Consider the following 20,832-nt stretch of genomic DNA (forward strand, 5'->3'; position numbering starts at 1 on the left):
ACACATCTCCGAGATCTGGGGTTTTTAAAAATTTGTTGTATGGGAGAGGGTCTGCCCCCACCCCCCTTCGGATATCAAAAGATGTAGAACCCTATACTCAAACTCGACATCCCATTTGTGAAAATTTCATGAAAATCGGTTCAGCCATATTTGAGTTAAACAGACAAACAATATCGGGCCGAACTTGATGCCTTTCTGGGTGCCGGGAGATACGCCAGACAATTTTAGAGTAGATGAACTAGCGAGACATAGTTCTAAAGGGTGATTTTTTTGAGGTTAGGATTTTCATGCATTAGTATTTGACAGATCACGTGGGATTTCAGACATGGTGTCAAAGAGAAAGATGCTCAGTATGCTTTGACATTTCATCATGAATAGACTTACTAACGAGCAACGCTTGCAAATCATTGAATTTTATTACCAAAATCAGTGTTCGGTTCGAAATGTGTTCAAATTTTGACAAATTTTGTTCAGCGATGAGGCTCATTTCTGGTTGAATGGCTACGCAAATAAGCAAAATTGCCGCATTTGGAGTGAAGAGCAACCAGAAGCCGTTCAAGAACTGCCCATGCATCCCGAAAAATGCACTGTTTGGTGTGGTTTGTACGCTGGTGGAATCATTGGACCGTATTTTTTCAAAGATGCTGTTGGACGCAACGTTACGGTGAATGAACACATTTCGAACCGAACACTGATTTTGGTAATAAAATTCAATGATTTGCAAGCGTTGCTCGTTAGTAAGTCTATTCATGATGAAATGTCAAAGCATACTGAGCATCTTTCTCTTTGACACCATGTCTGAAATCCCACATGATCTGTCAAATACTAATGCATGAAAATCCTAACCTCAAAAAAATCACCCTTTATCTTAATCATCCACAGAAACTGGAATCTGTGTGTATGCCTCTAGCGGCATGTAAGCTAAGTCTTCAGGCACGATTGATAGATGGCCACAAATGGCGGGTTGTGAACACTCCAAAACAATCTAGACTTGAAGAGGTCCATCGGTATGCTTTCGCTGGTTAGAACCGGGGCCTCAGCCATTGTGTTTGTCATGACAGCTCACTGTCTGATTGGTAGTCATGCTAGTTCACTAAAAATTGCAAGTAACGACTTCTTCGGAAGATATGAGGACATCGATGAAAAGGAGAATATATAACAATTGCTGTGTGTGTGACCCGCACTGGCAAGCAGAAGGAGTTCCACTAAATTGTTCAACGATACGAACTTTCTCCTTTTTGTCCTGTATCATTATGGACGAATTGTCTTCCCCCATCCTATATTGGTGGGTATAAAATAATTAATACAGTCTATTTGAACCCCAGATCCATAACCGTCCTTTGTTCCTATCGGTTTACAATGGACTAAATTGATCGTGTTGGTTGGTTGGTGTATGCTGACGATTGTCATAACCTTAACTATTCGCAGCGAATCGTATTCAACCAAGTTCGATTAGCACAATTTTTTCTCAGATTTATATGCCTAATTGTTATAACACAACTTACAACTACGATTTTCTAAATTTTAAAGACCTGGCCATTGCTTTAGTTCTATAATTTAATATTTTATTTTTGTCTTTAGTCATGAACTGCCACATAAACAGTTACTTTGGTGCCCTTTTTTGCATTGTTTGCTTGTGCATCCTTATTTTTGCCTGGGACAAGTACAGGACCAACTAAAGCTTCTCTTTTTTCATTGTTTTTGCCTTATGAGGTTTGTAATTTTTGTTTTGCTTGCTTTTTGCGTGCCATGGCTTTTTTCTCTGGTTTTTGTTTTCCCACCGTTTTTACACATTTCATTTTTCATGGGATTTTTATGGCCTTGCCGGGCACCCGTTAACTATCACTTCAGCCGTCCGTTACAACACCCAGAAGAACCGCAACGTATGTGCCCGGAATTTAACATTCTCGTAAAACCGGAGATGTTGTTTCTAGAGCTGCTTGTTTTTGCACGTTTTATTTTCGCACTCTTTTTTTATGGCGTATGATGTGGTCATGTTAACGCCAAACCCTAGCAAGGACACTGGCCACTTATTGTGCTTTGCAGGGAGTTCATTGCTGCAATATTGCTATACCCATTGGGTATGGTAAACGCGATGCTGTTGAGATTTTTTAAAGATTTGTTGCTTTATTTTTATACCCTCCACCATAAGATGGGGGGTATACTAATTTCGTCATTCTGTTTGTAACTACTCGAAATATTCGTCTGAGACCCCATAAAGTATATATATTCGTGATCGTCGTGAAATTTTATGTCGATCTAGCCATGTCCGTCCGTCTGTCCGTCCGTCCGTCCGTCCGTCTGTCTGTCGAAAGCACGCTAACTTCCGAAGGAGTAAAGCTAGGCGCTTGAAATTTTGCACAAATACTTCTTATTAGTGTAGGTCGGTTGGTATTGTAAATGGGCCATATCGGTCCATGTTTTGATATAGCTGCCATATAAGCCGATCTTGGGTCTTGACTTCTTCAGCCTCTAGAGTGCGCAATTCTTATCCGATTGGGATGAAATTTTGCACGACGTGTTTTGTTATTATATCCAACAACTGTGCCAAGTATGGTTCAAATCGGTCCATAACCTGATATAGCTGCCATATAAACCGATCTTGGGTCTTGACTTCTTGAGCCTCTAGAGTGCGCAATTCTTATCCGATTGGAATGAAATTTTGCACGACGTGTTTTGTTATTATATCCAACAACTGTGCCAAGTATGGTTCAAATCGGTCCATAACCTGATATAGCTGCCATATACACCGATCTGGGGTCTGGACTTCTTGAGCCTCTAGAGTGCGCAAATCTTATCCCATTGGAATGAAATTTTGCACAACGTATTTTGTTATGACATCCAACAACTGTGCCAAGTATGGTTCAAATCGGTCAATAACCTGATATAGCTGTCATATAAACCGATCTTGGGTCTTGACTTCTTGAGCCTCTAGAGGGCGCAATTCTTATCCAATTTGAATGAATTTTGGCACGTAGTATTTTGTTATGATATCCAACAACTGTGCCAAATATGGTTCAAATCGGTTCATAACCTGATATAGCTGCCATATAAACCTATCTGGGATCTTGACTTCTTGAGCCTCTAGAGGTCGCAATTATTATCCGATTTGCCTGAAATTTTGTACGACGGATTCTCTCATGACCATTAACATACGTGTTTATTATGGTCTGAATCGGTTTTTAGCCTGATATAGCTCCCATATAAATCGATCTCTCTATTATACTTCTTGAGCCCACAAAGGGCGCAATTCTTATTCGAATTGGCTGACATTTTACACAGGTCTCCAACGTATAATTTAATTGTGGTCCAAACCGGATCATATCTTGATATCGCTCTAATAGCAGAGCAAATCTTTTCTTATATCCTTTTTTTTTGCCTAAGAAGAGATGCCGGGAAAAGAACTTGACATATGCGATCCATGGTGGAGGGTATATAAGATTCGGCCCGGCCGAACTTAGCACGCTTTTACTTGTTTTTTTTTTTTCATTTTTGGTGAAATTGGGCGAGGAATTTTAATTGAATTTAAGAGAAATGTTAAGGATCTAGAGATTGGTAAAGTGAATATTATTATTTAAGCGATATTTCCTTTTAAATTTTATATCACCACAAGTAAAAGCGTGCTAAGTTTGACCGGGCCGAATCTTACATAACCACCACCATTCATCGCATTTTTAAATTTATCTGCCTGGTAGCTCTTTATAGGCAAACAAAGAACAATGGGTAAAAATTGCCATGCTATTGGAGCTACATATATCAGATTATAGACCAATTCAACCTATACTTAGATTGGATGGTCAACACCATAGTTGACATCACTGTCAAAAATATCAGCCTAAATAGAATTGCTCCATATAGGGCCTCAGGAAGTAAAATCGGCTGATCGGCTTATAAAGGAGCTACATCAGGTTATGGACCGATTCAAACCATATTTGACAAGTATGTTTAAGATCATAGGTGAAGTCACTGCACAAAATTTCAGCCGAAACGGATAACAATTACGCTCTCTAGCGACTTAAGAAGTCTAAATTCGAGATCGGTTTATATGGAAGCCATATCAGGTTATGGACCGATTTAAACCATATTTGGCACATATGTTTAGGGTCATAGAAGAAGTCATTGCAAAGCCAAATCGGATAAAAATTGCACCCTTTAGAAACTCAAGAAGTATGATCGGAAGATCAGTTTATATGGGAGCTATATCAGGTTATAAACCGATTTCCACAATACTTTGCATAGTTGGTGGAAGTCGAAAACAATACTATGTGCAATTGCGATGTGTTGCAAACGGAATGACTAAAAGAATATACCCCCTATCCTAAGGTGGTTGGCACAAAAATAACAAAAAAAAACGTGTTTCAAGATGTATTCGATAGGCAGCTAACCAATTTCGTTGATATCCGAACTTCATTATATCTGGTTGCTGTTGTAGTTATAGCCACGTTGCATGTAAAGGTTGCGTTCTCGTTAAGCTTCTGTAGGTGAGCTAATTCGTTCCGGTCCAAGGGAACGATCGCCGTTGGAACCATTGGTTACTTAAAGTCGCGAATAACTCGCCTTGTCATATCATGAGGGGTCATGGGCACTCAGTATTTAGACAAGAGCCAGTGCCGCCGACCTCCCTTTAAAATTTAATGCTCGATATTGCTGATTGTCCGCGACTGCCGTTGTAGCTACTCCGTATGGAGGTTTCCACTATCCGCATCCTGTGGACGCCCCCTATAGCTCGCAGCTAAGTTTCCCGTGCCAGCTATGAGCACCTCACAGATCGGACCTCAAAGTTTAAGCCTGTGTGGTGTTCACAGCAATCCCGTGCCGGTCCCATATCTGGTGATGTGCATTAGCATCACTTCCAGCAATGAGGCTATTTTTCCCTCAAAGCGGGTTCAACCAGCAGCATAAAGTTTGGCGGCATCTCCGAATCGTGTGTCATATATAGGGAAGTCAGCCATTAATGAGACCTATTAATTTCAAGGCTGGCTGCTACTGAATCTTTAATACTTAGCGATGGAAGAAGGAAAACCTTTAGACTACACCTTGCAAAGACAGGCTCTGTGTCTCCCATTCCCCGTACCCTTGAGTAGTTTAAGTCCGGGACTATGGAGTCCATCATAGCTGCATAAGTACCACGTCAAATCCTCCTGCCATCAGAAGGACCTTTAGTGCCGCCAAAGCCGCCTTTCAATGGTGGAGATTTATCTGCTGGAGCCGGATCATTGTCAGGATTCAGAAATTACATCACTGTTGCGTCTTCAGAGTCCGTCGGGAATTCATCCACACAAGATTTGTTCTATCCTAAGGCAGTATGCTTTTAAAACTATAAACCATAAAAAAATTCATAATATTTTATGACCATTTTGGGAAGAAATGTTGATTTTAATAACCTTGACATAAAACCGCACGTCCTCTCAAAAGTAGTAGGCTTATCGCCATTAAATTATTTTTTTTATGTAGAAACAGTCAAATCCTCCCATTTGTCGTGGGTTGAATGAATTAGGTTGAAAGGAGGGCTCTGATATCGATCCGCCCCATGCCACTATGGACACATGTCCATGTCCAGGCGGTGTCCCCACCTAAGTGCCGGTATCTGTTAGCCGCAAATGCCGGGCAATGGCATAGGAAATGCTCCAACGTCTCATCATCTTCCCCGCGTGCCCTACATATGCTGTCACTTGCCGCAAATATTTTACTAAGTGAGCTTGTAGTCCTATTTGTCCCATTATGATACCAATAGCTATGTCCGTCTGAGTGTGTGTTAGTCTATTAGTCTATGGCTGTCCGTCTGTCTGTCTATCTTTCTGTCCATGTCATTTTATGAAAAATTTTGTATATGTATCTTATTTAGTCTAGAGACCAAGCCTATTGAAATTGGAAGAAATTGGTTCATATTTGGATATAGCTACCATATATAAAGGGTATTTTTTTTAGCTATTATCATTTTGGCAACACTGATTTAAACAGCTCACGCACGCTTCGTGTTTTGTTTCACAGTCAAACATCTTCAGTTTGGTCTATAATTTAACCATGAATTGTCTTACAAACGAACAACGCTTACAAATTTTTGAATTTTATTATGAAAATGTGTGCTCTGTTAAAAAAAGTTTATCGCGTGCTTCTCCAAAATAAATAAGCAGAATTGTCGATTGTGGAGTGAAGATTAGCCAGAAGAATCCAGAAAATGTCACAGTTTGGTGCGGTTTATGGGCTGGTGGCATCATTGGATCGTTGTTTTTCAAAGATGATGCGAGTCATAACGTTACTGTGAATGGTGAGCGCTACCGTGAGATGATATCCAACTTTATTTTGGCCATAATGCAAGAGCTTGACTTGCATGACATGAGGTTTCAACAAGATGGTGCCACATGCTAAACAGCACACGTTCCAATGGACTTATTGAGAGGCGAGTTCGGTGAACATTTTATTTCACATACGATACCGGTCAATTCGCCGCCTAGATCGTTCGATTTAACGCCTTTGGACTATTTTTTGGGGCTATGTTAAAGCTCATATCTATACAGACAAGCCCGCTTCAAAGGTCCAGGGGTCTTTGCCCCAAAAACGGACTTCTGATTCGTGTTCCTGGAGTCAACCCACATCTACATTCCATATAGCGGCGAAATCGGATGTGCACCCTGTAAAGTGCATTTTTATACCCTCCACCATAGGATGGGGGGTATACTAATTTCGTCATTCTGATTGTAACTACTCGAAATATTCGTCTGAGACCCCATAAAGTATATATATTCTTGATCGTCGTGAAATTTTATGTCGATCTAGCCATGTCCGTCCGTCTGTCCGTCCGTCCGTCTGTCCGTCTGTCCGTCTGTCCGTCCGTCCGTCTGTCCGTCTGTCTGTCGAAAGCACGCTAACTTCCGAAGGAGTAAAGCTAGCCACTTGAAATTTTGCACAAATACTTCTTATTAGTGTAGGTCGGTTGGTATTGTAAATGGGCCATATCGGTCCATAACCTTATATAGCTATCATATAAACCGATCTTGGGTCTTGACTTCTTGAGCCTCTAGAGGGCGCAATTCTTATCCAATTTGAATGAATTTTGGCACGTAGTATCTTGTTGTGATATCCAACAACTGTGCCAAAAATGGTTCAAATCGGTTCATAACCTGATATAGCTGCCATATAAACCGATCTGGGGTCTTGACTTCTTAAGCCTCTATAGTGCGCAATTCTTATCCGATTGGAATGAAATTGTGCACGACGTGTTTTGTTACGATATCCAACAACTGTGCCAAGTATGGTTCAAATCGGTCCATAACCTTATATAGCTGTCATATAAACCGATCTTGGGTCTTGACTTCTTGAGCCTCTAGAGGGCGCAATTCTTATCCAATTTGAATGAATTTTGGCACGTAGTATTTTGTTGTGATATCCAACAACTGTGCCAAATATGGTTCAAATCGGTTCATAACCTGATATAGCTGTCATATAAACAGATCTGGGGACTTGACTTCTTGAGCTTCTAGAGGGCGCAGTTTCTATCCGATTTGGCTGAAATTTCGCAAGACGATTTTTATTGTTACTTTCAACAACTATGTCAAATAAAGTTTAAGTCGGTTCATAACCTGATATTGCTGCCATATAAACCGATCTGGGATCTTGACTTCTTGAGCCTCCAGAGGTCGCAATTATTATCCGATTTGCCTGAAATTTTGTACGACGGATTCTCTCATGACCATTAACATACGTGTTTATTATGGTCTGAGTCGGTCTTTAGGCCGATACAGCTCCCATATAAATCGATCTCTCTATTCTACTTCTTGAGCCCACAAAGGGTGCAATTCTTATTCGAATTGGCTGACATTTTACACAGGTCTCCAACATATAATTTAATTTTGGTCCAAACCGGACCATATCTTGATATCGCTCTAATAGCAGAGCAAATCTTTTCTTATAATCTTTTTTTTTTGCCTAAGAAGAGATGCCGGGAAAATAACTCCACAAATGCGATCCATGGTGGAGGGTATATAAGATTCAGCCCGGCCGAACTTAGCACGCTTTTGCTTGTTTCCGCCTGGCATCTTTACAGCATCTAGCCTTCATATTCAGCACATGGGAGCGTATGAGTAAGTCTAATATACGATGGTCATACGCTCCCAATACACTTCAATAGCCATGCGAAGCAAATACATCAACATTCAAACACAATTTAAATCTGATAATCACAGAGCTAATAACTTCTCATTTAAATAGAATGTTAGTCTAATTGTTGATTTTTTAGTTTTGCTAAAAAAACAACAACATTTTAGCTAAAAGGAAAAACAATAAAAAACCTCCCACCGTCCCTGATTGGCATAGCGTTTTAATTTCTCCATCAATTTGTGAAGTTGAAACGCGATGATAGCAAAAAAGCTACTCCCAAAACGTGTTACATTTTTGTTATTCCTAAAAGTTAACAAAAGTTCATTTTTTGTATGTTATTACTAACCACGGCATGGCATAGCATCTATGGTGACAATTAAACTCCCAAAGCAATAACAACAATTTCTAAGCTATAATTAAGTTTTTGCGACTATTTCTAACTGCACAGTAAGCTTAATAAAAAAACCAAAGCTAAAGTGTTGAACGCGATGGACTTATTATTTTTTGTTTCATGATGAAATTATTGCAGCGTAAACTAAACTATGGCCCATGGACGCCCACTGCAGCGTTGCCGATGATGATGGTGATAATGACCATTGGGTGCGCCTCTCATGGTAAATATTGCATGTATGACAGACATTTGTCAATGGCAAAAACATTGCTAACATTGAACGGGCGAATCACCACTGTACAATCACTCAGCGAGTGATTGGTTGCTGGTTTGGCTGGCGGGACCATTTCTAAAAGGGGAGAATTAATTCATCACGAATCCATATATTTGACATGAGGCTCTATAATTTGCTTTAAGCTTTTCCACGCGTGTGTAATACACTCTCAAAAACTAGGTTCAATTTTTAGTTCTACAAGTTTAAGGTTTTACAAGCAAATTTTATTTAGTTTTCTGATTTGTTATATATGTTAACCACTTTAAATCAAAGTTCCATGTATACTATTTTAATTGGTTTGATGAGGGAGTGTGCCTTAAGGAAAAGTTTTTCAAAAGCAGATTACGAACCTAAATCAAAAATTTGGGAAACTTTTTCAGCCCCAAAAACTTCCGAATGTTAAACGAAACGAATGCGGCAATATAGAATTTAAATGACATCTATTGAAAGGAAGGATACAAATCTGGTATCAAAATTTGAGGTCAAGAGCCTGAGTATATGCCCTTATATCTCTAAAAGTCTCCCGCTGAACCAGATGCAGCCAGGTCCATGAACGGGCATGCAAATGTAAATAGAAATTGGCCCTTGAACATTCCGTTAAGGAACAGGGGCATACTTCGCACATATCAATGGGTGCGGTCCGATTCAAGTTTTAGCTCAATCGTAAGGGACCTTCTTTTTATAGCCGATTCCAAACGGCCTGCCTCAGAGCGACACCTCTTTAAGGAGAAGTTTTTACATGGCCTAGTATCTCACGAATGTCGCCAGCATTAATAGGGGATAACCAACGCTAAAAATATGTTCTTGCCAGGATTCGAACCCGACCGTTCAGCGTCATAGGCAGACATGCTAATCACTGCGCTAGGATGGAATCCACAACGTGCATGTAGTACGGTTTAAAGACTGTGTTCGCGTCTTACACCGAAATTTGTGGTCAAGAGTCTGAAGGACAGTCACAGACCCAAAACACCTAAGGCCGGCATGGGATAACTATAAGCCTTTGACCTTTGTGCTCCAATCTGTGTGGTGTTCTTCGTTATCACGAAAAGCTTAGCTTGGCGCTATCGGGCGAGTCCCCATGTTACCTTTAGTGGAATGCTCCATACAGATTAGCTGCAACGGCAGTCGCGGACAATCAGCAGTATTGAGTGGAGAGACTCAGTGAGAGGCCATTGGAGGCCACCGCAGCGCAGACGTTAGCACGTCCGAGAATGACGCTGAACGCCTGGGTTAGAATGCTGGTGAGACTATCAGAAAAAAATTTCAACGGTGATTTTCCCCTCCTAATGCTGGCAACATTTGTGAGGTACTATGCCATGTAAAACTTCTCTTCAAAGAGGTGTCGCATTGCGGCACGCCCTTCGGACTCGGCTATACAAAGGAGGCCCCTATAAGAGTTTGGCGTGGATCGCAACCTCCACATGCAAACGTGGCTACAACAACATCAACCCCAGCACACATTCGGACCTCTCCTGGCGATATGTTCTTGTGTATGTATACAATAATATGCAATAGTATGAGTGTTTTGCCCATCACTGTAGTAGAGAATGGATCTTACATTTAAGATTAGAATCAAGTGTCTAAGGACAGCATTGAGCTTAAACTTGAATCGAACTGCACTCATTGATAGGTGAGAAGTTTGCCCCTGTTCCTTAGTGGAATGTTCATGGGCAAAAAATTTGCAATTGTCTAAGGACAACACTCTCTCACAAAAACACCCAAGAAGACTTGTAGCTCGATCAGCTACAAAACCTCTTTTTACGTTCAGCACAACGGCACTCAAACAATATGGGATAAAAAGTTATGAAATCCGATAATAATTGCTGGTTCAAGGAGCTCAAAATGTCAAATCACAGGACCACCTTATTTAGTAACTATAACCTAATCTGAATAAATGTGGACCTTTTGCAGTCCCCAATGATCTACACGAATAAGTAGTCGCTGTGCAAAATTTCAATTGGATATCTTTATTCGTTGTTGTTGTAGCAGTGTGTTATACACTGAGACGGCAGCCCTTGCCGATGAAGGATTCCATCGGGTAAATCCGGTACATACAACCGGCTGACATGGGATTGGCTTTATTGGTTCGACCGCTATCGTGATTTCCGCAGAATGACGGACAGAAGGACATAGTTAAATCTACTTATAATGTCAAGACTATTAAGAATATCACTACTTTTTGGGGTGTACTAGATTAGTACTCCCTCATCCTCTGGTGGTGGTTACAAAAAGAAACTGAAGAAAAACATATAAAGATACATCAAAGCTCGGTTCGAGACAGCGACAAAAACAGAAAAATTTAAGGCAAAGCAACCGATAAGAAGAAGAAACACTTATCAACCAAGGTATGGCCCAGTCAGCGAATTCAGCCTCCTACAGAACTCACGAATATCAGAATGACTACATGTGTGGAAAGAAACCCGGCACGGAAAGAGGCTTTCGCCCATTATTTATTATCTAGTGACAGAAAATGTGCTCGACCGTCTACAACCTTCTTTTTTCTATCAACCAACACTCAGGGGACGTCCCCTATGAATGCAGAGCATTGCGTTGGCGAAAGGAAATAAGGGACATTAGGATATTTGCCTTAAATCCCTGGATGTCATAGTGTGTGGGAAAAACATAAGCCGGGAGTCGATTCCATGTACGAACAGTTTGGGCGAAATAAGAATTCTCTCTACAATGCATTGTCCGGTGCGCTGGCCCATCAATTACAAACGGCTGTGAGGTTCTGGAATGTCTAGTATCTCTGACAAATATCTTTACATCAGGAACAAGATGACGAATATCAGACGAACACACACCATGAAAGCAAGATAGATCAGCGCCAAACAAGCCACATTGCGACGATGTTCAAGAGAGGCAATTGAGTTAGATACTGTCCTCAATCAACGTCATCGCTCTGCTCTGTACACGGTCCAGTAACTACAGGGATGATTTTGAGGCTCCAGCCCATACATGTGAGTTGTACTCCATTTTCGGCTTTATGAAAGTGGTATCGATGTTAAGAAGATCAGAAGGAGTGAAGTAATTCTTACACCGTTTAAAGGAGCCTATGCACTTGAATGCTTCTTTCGACACTTCAAATACATGTTTAGCCCAACGGACATCACTTTGTATTTTCATGCCCAGAATATCAAGAGCTTCTGAATGCACAACATCTATACCGTTGATAGACCAAGGTGATCGTAATAGGTCAGTGAATCGTTTGTGTGACAACAAACAGCACTGAGTCTTCCGTGCATTAAAATCTATTCGATGCACTCGACCCCACTCAGAAATGGCCAGCAAATCCAGGCAGAGTGTATCGCCCATAACCCGCCTCTTGTCCTCAATCTTTCTAAGACTCAACCTATGGTCCTATGAGTACGAATGACAAAGATTACTGTCATCCGCAAATAAGTAGATCGGATTCGAGTTCGGACTCAACATACCGTTGATGAAAATAAGAAATAGAAAGGGAAAGGATAGAGCCTTGGGGTCAATTTATGCTCATTGGATGAGAACCCACCTATAACAACTCGTATAGTTCGATCTCTGAGAAAGCTCGAAATAAATCGAACGAAGCCATTACCGACACCAAATGCGACAAGCTTTGAGAGATGTGCACTGTGCCAGACCCAATCAAATGCCTTGGGGATATCCAGAGCCACAACCTTACTCTCTCCAAACTGGTGAATTGAGCGACTCCATCGTTCTTTTTTGATGTCCTCACAGCTTCTGCAAAAGTCGTTACTGGCAACCTTTAGTCAGTAAACGTGTTTTCCGATTAGACAGTGACATGTCATGACGGATACAATGACTAAGACGTCCTTTCTAGCCAAATTTCATAGAATTTTGTTCAGTTTTAGATATAGCTCCCATATATATGTGTCTACCGATTTTCACATTAAATGCCTTTGCTAACTCAATTATCAACCGATCTTCTCACTATTTTGCAATCCATTTTTATATCCTCCACCATAGGATGGGGGGTATACTATTTTCGTCATTCATTTTGTAACTATTCGAAATATTCGCCTGAGACCCCATAAAGTATATATATTCTTGATCGTCGTGTCATTTTATGTCGAACTAGACATGTCCGTCCGTCCGTCCGTCTGTCCGTCCGTCCGTCTGTCCGTCCGTCCGTCTGTCCGTCCGTCCGTCTGTCTGTCGAAAGCACGCTAACTTCCGAAGGAGTAAAGCTAGCCGCTTGAAATTTTGCACAAATACTTCTTATTAGTGTAGGTCGGTTGGTATTGTAAATGGGCCATATCGGTCCATGTTTTAATATAGCTGCCATATAAACCGATCTTGGGTCTTGACTTCTTGAGCCTCTGGAGTGCGCAATTCTTATCCGATTTGAATGAATTTTTGCACGACGTGTTTTATTATGATATCCAACAACTGTGCCAAGTATGGTTCAAATCGGTCCATAACCTGATATAGCTGCCATATAAACCGATCTTGGGTCTTGACTTCTTGAGCCTCTAGAGTGCGCAATTCTTATCCGATTGGAATGAAATTTTGCACGACGTGTTTTGATATGATATCCAACAACTGTGCCAAGTATGTTTCAAATCGGCCCTTAACCTGATATAGCTGCCATATGAACCGATCTTGGGTCTAGACTTCTTGAGCCTGTAGAGGTCGCAATTATTATCCGATTTGCCTGAAATTTTGTACGACGGATTCTCTCATGGCCATCAACATACATGTTTATTATGGTCTGAATCGGTGTGCACATATATATATATATAAGATTCGGCTCGGCCGAACGCACGCTTTTACTTGTTTTTTTCTTATTTACCACAATATGAACGGATTGTGCTCAATATTCTACATATCAACTTTAAGCAACCTTTAAGCCTTACGTCCTTTCTACTCAAATCCATGGAAAGTATTGTGGACACAATGATAAAGGGTAGGACATCCAGCGAACTTCTCAAATAACAAACAGCATGCCTATGTCAAGGGAAGGTCGGTGGAGACTGCTCTACACGAGGTTGTGCACTGGCGGTATGCATTGACATCGAAGAATATTTTAACAATGTGCGGACCAACACTATCGGGTGGACCCGGTCCTTAGAGACTGCATTAACTATATGTGTACAACTGCATTAAAATAAGGGAGAAAGTGGAACAGGGCACGCCACAGGAGGACATTTTTTCGCCACTCCTTTGGGTGGCCACCATAAATAACATACCGCGGTTGCTAACTGAGGAGGGAAAATACTTCGAAGCGGTAAAGATCCGAAAAAGCATTGCAGAAGGGCCGAAAGGGTCTTGCACATGTCATGTGACTGGGCTAGACCCAGAGGTCTCAATGTTAACCCAGACAGTTAACCCTTGGACAGGAAAATGAAATGGAAGTGTCACATTCAGGAGCGTACTGAGAAGGCTCACAGATGTTGGGGCCTGAATCTTCGAAGTGGGGCCTAAATCCGAGGATAGTCCACTGGCCCTACAGGATTAGACCAAAACTAACATACGCCTCAGTAGTTTGGTGGAATGCCACGGAGAAAAAGTGCAATATAAGGTCCATACAACAGGTTCAGAGAACATGTTGTCTTGGCATAGGCGGAGCGATGAGGTCCACGCCCGCTAGGGCACTGCAGACTATTCTAGATATCCGATCCATTGACATACAAATTAAGTGTGAGGCAGCCACTGCGGCCTTGAGACTTAAGGCAATGGGAGAATGGATTGAGGATGGGAGCAGCTCATTCCATCGCCGTATAATCGAGGCGACGATAGGAAACCTAAAAGGAAGGAAAGAGGTTTCCGATCGGATATCTGAGACGACACATAAGATCGAGTGCGAGGCACTGCTGCTATAGGCACAGTCTTGGATCGACGGAACCCCAGTATTGCCATCTGGAAGGTCATGTTAAACGGATGGATCATAGCTGTTCTATATCACGTAATACGCGAGGTGATGTTATGCTAAGGCGAGCACGTCGAATGTGAATATCTTTACGGACAGTCAAATGGCCATAAGGGCGATAACAATTAAGAGGTCACAAACGGTCTTGCAGTGTAAGAAGGAGACTAACGCCTTCAAATCGGTCCATAACCTTATATAGCTGTCATATAAACCGATCTTGGATCTTGACTTCTTGAGCCTTTAGAGGTGGCAATTATTATCCGATTTGCCTGAAATTTTGTACACCAGATCCTCTCATGACTATCAACATACGTGTTTATTATGGTCTGAATCTGTATATAGCCCGATACAGCTCCCATATAAATCGATCTCTCTAATTTACTTCTTGAGCCCACAAAGGGCTCAATTCTTATTCGAATTGGCTGACATTTTACACAGGTCTCCAACATATAATTTAATTGGCGACCTGTGCACGCTAACTTCCGAAGGAGTAAAGTTAGCCGCTTGAAATTTTGCACAAATACTTCTTTTTAGTGTAGGTCGGTTGGTATTGTAAATGGGCCATATCGGTCCATGTTTTGATATAGCTGCCATATAAACCGATCTTGGGTCTTGACTTCTTGAGCCTCTAGAGTGCGCAAATTTTATCCGATTGGAATGAAATTTTGCACAACGTGTTTTGTTATGATATCCAACAACTGTGCCAAGTATGGTTCAAATCGGTCTATAAGCTGATGTAGCTGTCATATAAACCGATCTTGGGTCTTGACTTCTTGAGCCTCTAGAGTGCGCAATTCTTATCCGATTGGAATGAAATTTTGCACGACGAGTTTTATTATGATATCCAACAACTGTGCCAAGTATGGTTCAAATCGGTCCATAACCGGATGTAGCTGCCATATAAACCGATCTTGGGTCTTGACTTCTCGAGCCTCTGGAGGTCGCAATTATTATCCGATTGTCCGATATTGTTATGACATCTTAAAACTACTCCAAGAATGGTTCAAATCGGTTCATAACCTGATATAGCTGTCATATAAATAGATGTGGGGACTTGACTTCTTGAGCTTCTAGAGGGCGCAATTCCTATCCGATTTGGCTGAAATTTTGCAAGACGTTTTTTAGTGTTACTTTCAACAACTATGTCAAATAAGGTACAAGTCGGTTCATAACCTGATATAGCTGCCATATAAACCGATCTGGGATCTTGACTTCTTGAGCCTCTAGAGGTCGCAATTATTATCCGATTTGCCTGAAATTTTGTACGACGTATTCTCTCATGACCATTAATATACGTGTTTATTATGGTCTGAATCGGTCTATAGCCCGATACAGCTCCCATACAAATCCATCTCTCTATTTTACTTCTTGATGCCACAAAGGGCGCAATTCTTATTCGAATTGGCTGACATTTTACACAGGTCTCCAACATATAATTTAATTGTGGTCCAAAGCGGACCATATCTTGATATCGTTCTAATAGCAGAGCAAATCTTTTCTTATATCATTTTTTTGCCTAAAAAGAGATGCCGGGAAAAGAACTCGACAAATGCGATCCATGGTGGAGGGTATATAAGATTCGGCCCGGCCGAACTTAGCACGCTTTTACTTGTTACTTATTGAAGAGATATTGGCTGTTGGTTTTTGTGTTGTTTTTCTTACTACGCATAAGAAAGGATTGACTAATAAGACATAGCGTTTTATTCGAAGGGCATGCATCTATCATTGCTCTGCTGACTAATGTTAGAGTAAGTGGTAGCATGTAATCTTTTGGTGGCATAGCAATCTGCTGAACTCTGTGGTAGGGCGAAATCGCGATCATACTACCTGGCCCGCAATACATTGAACACACCACATAGCTGGGACTTTTTGAAGAATTTTGGTTATTTTGCTTTTCTATTAGAAATAAAAGCAAAAAATAAAACCAAAGACCCTTGGTCTAAGCTGGATCAATGCAACAATAAGATGAAATAATTTTGTGACCAAACAAAAGAAGCGCAAAACGAACGAGAAAGTGTAGCCCATCTCGACAGCATCCCCAATGATCTTTACATGGTATCGTTGATCGTTGACAGAAATTTGCCTCGTATCAATGGTATATCATCCTTGATTAGATCCCATAGAATTCCGTTAATCAATTGGTTGTAGAGAATCAGCAAGAACACCTCTCCCTTGTCATCCGCCTTCTGACCACACTATCTCCCAATTCTGCGTCTATAATTCTTCCACGTAGCATACAATCCGTCTACCGGGAGATACCGGACCCATCTCTACGTTTTAAAATGTCCCTTAATATCCAGGTAGACCTCCGTAGAGTACTTCCTTTGTTGGAGAGACGTTTCAATTTCCCGGAGGGTCGTCTACACCGACCAAACCTTAAAGTATGCAGGTTGCACCCCACTGACGTTCTCAATAACCATCATGTGGATGTAAAATACCATACATTCATGTAATAAAGCTGAATCGATTTTTTCTGAGTGTGTGTATAATTAAAAATAATAACATTCCATGGTTATTAAAGCAAATCATAAAGTGTTTAGCAATTGTGCAATGTGAATAACTACAACAAGCGTAGGTTGTAAAAACCAACGGCGACAACTATGAAAAATCTCCTGTTTTTTTTGGCTTAAAATTTTGTAATCTTGTTATCAAATCAAAACCCATGTTCACACACCACAGCAAGCTCATTCGACTCACATCTTTGCCGCATTACCTTGTGAGCCTGATTTAAGAAGCGCTTTTTTAACCAAAACCCCCATTTGTAACGTTATGTAAAGAATAGCGCTCTCTGCTTTGTCAAACATTCAATTGAATAGCGTCTATAATTATAAACCTCCCACAATTTGTAGACTTCTGTGTGGACTAAAGCATTTGTGGGGCGTTCTTTGATTGTTTGCCTTTCCTAAGCCAAAATTATAGGAATTATTTCTTAGCATTCGTAATTTTATAAAACAATAAACGCACTTAGATTCCAACTGAAAGAAATTCGTAATAAGGAAGTTGGTAGAAAAAGTTTCATGAAATCTAAAACGCATTTTATTGTTTTTATTGGAAACTTCACCTAATTTAGCGTGTATCTGCAATCATAAAAACCCAGCTGTAGACTTTTTATAAATGTTATTATAAAGTTTTATAACTCAATTGACTTTACTTATTTTAATTGGCAATGGCAGAACACTAGCCGAACGTAGAAAAGGCTTTCCAAGCGCCTCCATCTTCTGTGCTCATTTGAAAATCTCAGACACCCAGTTTTTAGGTGTCTCCCACCCCTTGATCTTTCCATCGGGCTTTTGGTCGTCCCGGTTTGCGTGTACCACCGTGTTTGCCTTCAAAAGACTTCTTTGCTGGAGTTTCTTCCTCCATTCTGACTATATGACCTAGCCAACGCAGCCGTTATATTTTGATACGTATAACTATGATACCGTCGTAATACAGCTCATGTTTCATACGACGCCTATATTTTTCATTAACGCAAACTGGTCCATATATTTAACAAAGAATCTTTCTCTCAAACACTCCAAGCACTTCCTCGTCTGCATTCTGATCCATGCCTCGGAGTATCAGTGTCTTGTATGGTGTAATCTTCGTCTGTCGAATGGGGGCCTTCTTTCTAAACTGCCTACTTAATCCAAAGTAGCATCTGTTTGCCAGTATTGTTCTTCGTTCTATTTCAAACCTCGTGTTATTCGTATCGGTTACGGCGGTGCCGAGGTAGAAACAATTTTTGACTTTCTCAAAGTTGTGGTTCATAACTTTCTCCATTTTCTTTATCTGCTTGGTTGTAAAGGCGTTTTGGGAGTTGATACCATCCATTTCGTCTTATCGCCATTCACTGCCACACCCATTACCACTGATTCCCTCCCGATTCTTTTAAAGGCTGCAGTTACCACTTCCGGTGATCGACCTATGATATCGATGTCATCGGCATAGGCGAGTAGCATGTGATCTCTTGTGGTTAGTGTGCCATATCTATTCACATCTGCATCTCGTATAATCTTCTCCAGTGGGATATTAGAGAGATCACACACTAGGCCGTCTCCTTGTCTGAAACCTCGTTTGGTATTAAATGGTTTGGGATTCTCTCCTATTTTTACTGAGGAACGCGTACCAGCAAGTGTCATCCTACAGAGTCTTATTAATTTTCCAGGGATACCAAACTCAGACATGGCTTTGAACGTATAGGGTTATCGAAAGCGACTTTGTAGTCAACAAAGAAATGGTAGGTGTTGATTTGATCCTCTAGGGAGGATTTGGCGCAGTGTGAATATCTGGTCTAGAGTCGATTCACCAGGTCTATGGCCGCATTGATAGGGCCTAATTATCTCATTGATATAGGTTTTAAACTTTCACACATAACGCTCGAGAGTATTTTGTGTGCAATGGGGTGGAGACTTATTCCTCTGTATTTGGCACTTTCCGCCTTGTCTCCTTTCTTGTGTACGGGACATAGAATGCTGAGGTTCCAATCATCGGGTATGCGTTCTTCTAGCCAGATTGCGCAGATATGTTGATGCATACGCCTTATCAGCGTGTCGCCTCTGGTATTAAATAGTTAGGCAGGCAATCCGTCGGCTCCAGCTGCCTTGTTGTTCTTCAGTCGGTTCACAGATACTTGGACCTAATTTTGACTAGGAGGTTAACGTTCTATACCATCATCAGGGATTGGTTCTGCGGTATCCTCTTCGCCAACATCGTCGGACACAAGTAGTTGGGTAAAATGAGCTTTCCATATCCTCAGCATGCTATATGTGTCAGTTACCTGATTTCCTTCTTTGTCTCTGCAGGATGACGTGCCAACACCAAAGTCATAGGCTTGACGTTTAATTCTTTGGTAGAATTTCCGAACTTCATTCTGACTCCTAAACATCTCAATTCGCTCACACTCACGTCTCCCGATACCTCCCGTTCAACTAGCGCGACGCAACTGATGGCAGGGATGATCTGTATTCCGTAGCAAATCGATACTCTTGGTAGTACCCAAGTACGGATTTCGCGGCATTTTCCATGGTGTGGGCAATGGATTGCCACTGCGCCTTTATATCATCGGAACAAGGAGTGCTTTCATGAAGCAGTTGGGTCAGTCGAGTGGAGTATGCCGTTGCCATCTGTCGTGTTTGCAGCTTTTCAATGTCCAGCTTCCTTGCAGTGTCAGATCGAAGCTTCCTCGCCATGTTCAAACAGGTGCCAACCTTTGCTGCAACAAAGTAATGATCCGGTCCTATATTCGCTCCATGAATCGATAGTACATCTAACACACTGGATGAATGCCTTCCATCTATCACAAAGTGATCAATTTAGTTCCTCGTGTTTTGATCGGTTGACAGCCATAGGGCTGTGCGAATCCTTCGATGTTGAAATCTGGTGCTACTAACTACCATGTTTTTTGCCGCGGCGAAATCTGCTAGCCTCCACCCATTATCGGACATTATTTCGTGGAGGCTAAACTTTCCGACTGTTGGACCAAAGATGTTTTCCTTCCCCATCTTCGCATTAATATCTCCCAAAACGACTTTCATATCATGAGCGGGACATTTGTCATATTCTCTCTCTAGGCGCTAGTAGAAAATATCCTTAGTCTGTTTGTCTTCGTCTTCCGTCGGGGGATGGGCACAAATAAGGCTGATGTTGAAGAACTTGGCTTTTATTGCGATTTTGGCTAGTCTCTCATCCACCAGAGTAAAGCTGGAGACAAGGTGTTTCAGTCTCTGACTAATAACAAATTCACAGCCAAATTCATCTCTCGTGTTATGGCAGCTATAGTATAGTTCGTCACCGTTTGGAATTGTAGTGACGCCATTCCCGGTGCATCTCACTTTTTGTAAAACGGTTATATTTCTCATGTATATCTCCAATACATCCGCCAGTGCATAGACTGCGCCTTCTCTATAAAGAGTCCGGACAATTCAGGTGCAGATCCGGAAATCATGGTCCTTTTTTTGTTTACATGGCTCGTCAACGGTAGAGAGTCCGTTTTTACTATTCTTTCGTTTCTCAGAGTGATTCTTATAGTTTTCCGGGGGCGTGTTACTAGCCCAGCGCCCCAACCGAGTGGGTTTTGTGGGATCGCACATATATCCCTCGCATATATATCCAAGATCCGACGCTAGCCTCCAGCTGCCCCTAACCTGGGAACAGACGCTGATGTTGGCCATTAGTTGTTTGAAGGCGCCAAAAACTCGCCTTGCCATCTGTAGTATTACT

General features: G+C 41.4%; 1 protein-coding gene across 1 annotated transcript in view; it reads right to left on the reverse strand.

The window, feature by feature from the left end:
* LOC106092349 (homeobox protein araucan) overlaps nt 1–20,832 on the reverse strand; it is a 130,312-nt gene that overhangs the window by 11,991 nt on the left and 97,489 nt on the right.

This window comes from Stomoxys calcitrans, chromosome 1, assembly GCF_963082655.1.
Source record: "Stomoxys calcitrans chromosome 1, idStoCalc2.1, whole genome shotgun sequence".
Lineage (NCBI taxonomy): Eukaryota > Metazoa > Arthropoda > Insecta > Diptera > Muscidae > Stomoxys > Stomoxys calcitrans.